Source organism: Lepisosteus oculatus, chromosome 12, assembly GCF_040954835.1.
Source record: "Lepisosteus oculatus isolate fLepOcu1 chromosome 12, fLepOcu1.hap2, whole genome shotgun sequence".
Lineage (NCBI taxonomy): Eukaryota > Metazoa > Chordata > Actinopteri > Semionotiformes > Lepisosteidae > Lepisosteus > Lepisosteus oculatus.
Window position 1 is genome coordinate 16,154,852 of NC_090707.1, and position 6,014 is coordinate 16,160,865.

A 6,014-nucleotide genomic window follows, 5' to 3' on the forward strand; every position below is an offset into this window, starting at 1 on the left:
CAATTCCTTCCTTCACTCCAAAGACCTGCTGATTAGATTAATTTGTCCCTCAGAATTGTACCTCCTGTCCTGCAATGGACAATTGTCCCACCTTATGTCCTGTACCCCATATGTGGACTCCAAATTGCTGTGATAATTATGAGGCATAAGCAGCTCTCTGATAAAGAGGAATGTTTGCTTTGGCCCCTGTAAAATTATATCTCACTGAAGAAAGAGATTCAGGTTTGCGATGTGCGTGAACACCTGGATCATAACTGATGTACACTCAGCAGTTTTTTAAATGACTAAATTGAAATTCACAATAGCAATTTTTGTTATCTGTTCACACCTGGTTTCTAAAACAAACATATGACCATTAAACAACACCTACATGACCAGAAGAATAAATTAGCTGCAACATGACAAGATTGCCTCATCGCACAGTAAAATGCCATAGAAACTTCAGTTGCCCATGGAAAGTTCTTTAAAAATCAAATCGTTGACATAATTAGGAAATTGTTGTTGCACCTGTCTCTTCTAAATTATGTCAAGGCAAAACTTCACATTTGAATGGTAGAAAGGCCGGCTGCGCTATAAAACTGTTTTAAAAAAAACCTGCTGAATCTCATAAGTAAGTAATGAAAGCACCATAGAGAATATAGCATGATACAAATAGAAGCAGCTGATAAAAGCACTTCTCTTGTATGTTATAACCCCTGCTGGAGTTGATAAGTTAAAATGTACTTACTATAATCCCTAGCCATTATAGATCCTCTGTTCGAAGAAATCCTTTCCAGCATCCTGTAATTTCTTTCAATTGGTCTTTGTCCTTTGCTTTGTGTTTCATTCACATTTGTTTATTTTTAATCTCAATTCCAGTATTTCTCCATCAGTCTAATTTGCTACTCTCTGATAAGGCTGGTCCAGCTATTGTTATGTGTGGCCCATTTCCATGGGCTGTAATGGCCATATTTTCACTTTATGTCTGTTTGGTTTTCCTTCTTATCTGTTCAACAGGTTGTCCATTCCTTCTGTGCTTTTCTCTCTCTTTGATGATATGTCCTGACGTTTCCTTTTGATTAGAGGCCAGGGGCTCATTTCGGAGGAGGCATTGTTTCAGAAAACTGTTGTTGTTGAGTCTAAATTTTAACCTAAGTGTCCACCTCCAAAAACGTTGTGTAATCCTTTTTTTTAAATCTGATTGCATATGTCATCACGTCTTTTATGAACAAAAGACTACCTCTACCCGCAAAGAATATTGTTAATTCAATATGGATTATGATGTCAATGTAGTTACTACAATAATCATATTATAGTAAAGTTATTAATACTGAATATTTCAAGAAACATGTCCTAGTATTAAATTAGTATCACTAATGGCACTGACACTAGTGGCACCAATATCATTGCCACTGTTACACTTTATAATTAGTTCTAGGTTTGTAATTAAAGAGCTATTATTAAATATTTTTTTCTAAAACTATGCTTTACTCATGAAACTATTTTTTATCATATTTTTCCATTATGAGAAAGTTGTGGGCCAGCTGCCCATTCAATTAATTTATGTGTGATGGGCAAATTGCCCATGGGTTTCCCACAGTAAACAATAATGACCATTTGCATGCCAAGATTATCTATATTGTTCAATTTAAACTAGATTGGAAGGGGAAAGACACCAAAGATAACCAAAAAGGAAGTTACAGTACATGTGGAACAAAGACAAAGGGAGAAACAAGACAAATGATGAGGTAATTATGTGCTGGTACCTAAATGTGAGGAGTATCTGAAACAAATGAGATGAGATAGAAGCTAGCACATTAGCAGGCAATTATGATGTTATTGAAATCACAGAAACCTGGCTAACTGAAAATGATGGAGAGGAATGTAACATTAGCAGATACACCCTGTTCCGGAGAGACAGGAAAGATAGAAGAGGAGGAGGTGAAGAGCTGTATATCAAAAAGAGTGTTCAGGCTCAGGAACTTAAATGACAAGAATCTCTAAACCTATGTGGGTTAGACTAATTAAAAAATACATTCCAGATGTATAGTGTTAAGAGTATACTGCTGACCACCAAATGCAGAAGATGATTATAACAACACTATATAATGAAATTAATTTTTATGTGCAAGAGAAATGCAGTTGGGACAAAAGGTGGGGCAGGGAGTGTACTTTGGGGCTAGAGTTTCGAGAAGCCTCTACCCTTTACTACCCTGTCTTTTAAAAAAAAAATAGTTCCTTACGTGTAGGAGAGGTGGAGAACTACATGTCCCAAGATGCCTTGGGGGGAATGGCTTGTTCATTTCCTGTCAAAAGAGTCTCAGCTGTGAGGGATTAGCTACTTTCTTGCTGGCTTCAAAAGCATGTGGCAAACACAAGTTAGAGTCTTTTTTTAACAGGGACCTGAGAGATAGTTTGGCTCTTGGTGTTGGTTTATTTTGAACTCTTGAGAAGAAAAAGTGAGTAACACTGAAGTGTAGTAGTTATCTTAGATTCTATTTGCTTATATTATTTCTCCCTAAAAAGAGGGAACTTGGTTGTATTTTTGGATACTGTTTTTGTAAAAGAGTTGGGGATGAAGTACTTTGCTGGCTTTTCAATGGTAGTAAAATGTTGACATCCTGGTAGGTTGTGTACCAGGAAATCCTGGAAACATTGCATTTTTTTGCAGGTTGTGGGCAATTTTGTTAAAAGTCTGGATGTAAAACAAAAAAGATGGAAGATTACATTAAGACCATGATACAGGCCATGACAACACTCCAGCAGGTTGCTACAGTACAAAATGAATAGAATCAGCTACTTAGAGAAGACCTAATGCACACCAGCCATTGTTAACAATGGGAGATGCAGAGTATTGCTGACAAAAATAGTGATCTAGCTGCAAGGACAAAGGAGGAGCCCTGTCGCATCTGCGCTAGCCTCTTACAGACAATGAGTGCTACAGAGGATGTAGAGGCATATTTACTATCTTTTGAATGAACTGCAGAAAGAGAACAATGACCTCTGGCCCAGTGGGCAGGGCTATTAGCCCCATTTTTAAGAGGTGAGGTACAGAAAGCCTACCATGACCTCAAGGCCCTGATGCCTGTGATTACCAGAAATAAAAGGCCAAAACTGTGGACCATTTGGGGGTTACATCCACACAGGACCAAAGATTACATGCTTGGACCTTCTAACCTGGGCTGGCATCCAGATCTCAAACGTTTGACCTCATTCATCTGGCAAGGAAATGGCTCCGGTCTGAGGTCCCCTGTGCAGCCTGGGTGATAGGATTAATAGTCCTGGACTGGTTTCTGAGGAGTGTGCCTTTGATGGGTAACTCGGGGGGGACCCAAAGGATGCTACTCGGGTCGTTATCCCGGTGGAATGCTTTCTTGCCACAACAGACATGCTGAGGAGTGTGATACCCGAACGTCACTTTAAGCCAAAGCCACAGAACTCTGACAGGCTCAAGAAAGATGAACGTGGAGGAGATGGAAGATTTCACAGTGATTGTTACCTAGGGGAAGGAGATCTGGCCTGTAATCTGGAGGATAGTGTAGAAAGGGGAACACATAATTGTTTTAAGGGGTCAGAATTTTTTTGGGGTGAGGGACAGTGACCGTAAACATCTGTGTACAGTAAAGATTGCTGAACTGCAAGTTACTGCTTTGTTAGGCTCTGGGTATGGTTGCCCTGGTGTTGAGAGATTCAGTCGATCCTTCTCAAATTGAGGAACATACAAAGGTAAGCATAACTTGGTGGTGTCACCATGTATACCAGTATCCAATTGCCAAAGTTGATAAAAGGACTGGCTCAGTGATTTGCTAGGCGGGTGTTGTACCATCCTTACCTGAACCTGGGATATTGGGGAGAGACTCCCCGTTTTTCAGAAACAATGGCAATGGAGGAAGAGTAGTATGTATCCAACTAGTAGTCGGATGAAGACCTCTGACTCCTTTCCTATTTAAGCCATACAGTAGATCGGTTTCGTGATGAAAGCTTTGGGGAAAAACAAAAACCTTCGTTCCGGTCTTGGTAAGAGATTAAACAAATGTAGAAGAAGCTGGATCCTCGGCAAGGCTGGAGGAGGTTCCCGATTTTTTTTTTTTGAACCAGCACAGATTCTGGTTCCGCCCAGTTATGGGACTCCACCCTTGCAAATATACAGGCTATAGTAAAGGTAGTTAATATCATCATGAGAATCTCCTAAAGTCTTGGGGGGGGAGAGAGAGAGACATTAATGAGTGTGAGATACCTGATGTATAAGTGGCTGAGACTTTGTAAAGTCTCAGTAAAGAGTCTTCTGTTTAAAAACAAGATGGTATTCTCTAAGACACCTGGATAAACCTTGTTATTGAACATGATATAGTCATGGAGCCAGGGAAAAAGATGTGCTTAAAACCCTATAGAATAACGGAGGCTAGGCGAGAGGCGATCGATACAGAGGTACGGAAAATGCTACAGGTGGGGGGTGTTTGAAGAATCCCAAAGTTAGTGGTCTACCCCCCACAGTGTTGGCCTCAAAACCAAATGGTTCTATATGTTTTTGTGATGATTATAGAAAACTTAACAGTATTTCTAAGTTCAATGGATATCCCATGCCTAGAGTTGATGAGCTAATGTGAGTTTCAGCCAGATATATCATCACATTAGATCTTACAAAGGGTTATTGGCAGATACCATTGACAGGCGCCAAAAGACAAAACGGCATTTGCAATGCCTGAGAGTCTCTATCAATATAAGGATTTGCCATTTGCTCTCTGACCCCTGCAACCTTCCCGAGAATGATAAATAAGATACTAGGCCCCCACAAACAGTACACATCTGCATATCTAGATAACATGGTGATACATAGTACTGACTGGCACTCTCACTTGCCCTGTGTACACACCGTTCTTGATTCCCTACAAGAGGCTGGATTAACAACCATCCTGTGGAAATGCAGCAAAGGGGCTGGAGAAGCACAATATCTAGGCTATATCCTCAGTATGGGTATGATTAGATCTCAGGCTCATAAGCCAGTTGCAATCAAAACCAGGCCAAGACCAGTAAATAAGAAATGGGTGAGGGCATTTCACCAGGTACTATCAATGGTTTATTTCTAGGTCTGCTACAGTTGCAGCCCCCGTACTAAATTTAATTAGGGCAAAGAATCCCTTAATGGTAAAGTGGTCACTGGGAACTGGGAGTGCTTTTCAGGCACTTAACGTTGCTCTGTGTACTGAGCTGGTTTGAATAACTCCAATTTCCTTCAAGGATTTTATCCTTTATTTTACACTGGGGCATTAGGTATCATGTGGGGTGAGCACCCCCCTGCTGGCCCCTCTAACACCTCTTTCAGCAGCAAACAGTTTTTCCCAGGAGGCCTCCCATCCAGGTACAGACCAGGCTCGCCCCTGCTCTGCTTCAGAGGGTTGCCAGTTGTGAGTCGCAGGGTGACGTGGTTGTCATGACCTTAAAAATGTCTAGGGTTTGACCAAAAGCCACAACATAAAGAGAACACCCGAGAGATCAGATTCCTCTGGGGAAAACAAATTGATTTTCTTATCACAAATCCAGGGAACCAGAAGTCAATGTTCATATTCAAATTGGGACAAAAAAAAAGGAAAAATCCAAACAAAACTGACAGTAAAAGAAAAATAAACTCAATAGGTGGGGAAAAAAGGTGGTCGTGCCTAAACAATAAGGCTGTACCCCCCTCCAAAAGTCTTCCACATTCTACACTTATCTACACTAACTAAACAAACCAAAATGAAAACAAAAGGAAACGTACAACGCCTCTTTCCCCATCCCAAAAACCACACACCACTCCACTATCTCCGCTCCCCATATCCGATCTCCCAGGGCCCCCTTGTCTTCCCCTTTTAAATGCTCCCACCATCTACTTAATTAATTAATTGGCAACACCTGGAAAAAGAGGAGACAGCAATTAGAGAGGAAAAAAAACACTCCAACCAAAGGTATCACAATGGTATGATATTAAAACCAACAGGCTCCAGTTAAAGGAATAAAAGTACCATGTATTCCAACCACAGGTTAAAAGGGATATTTGA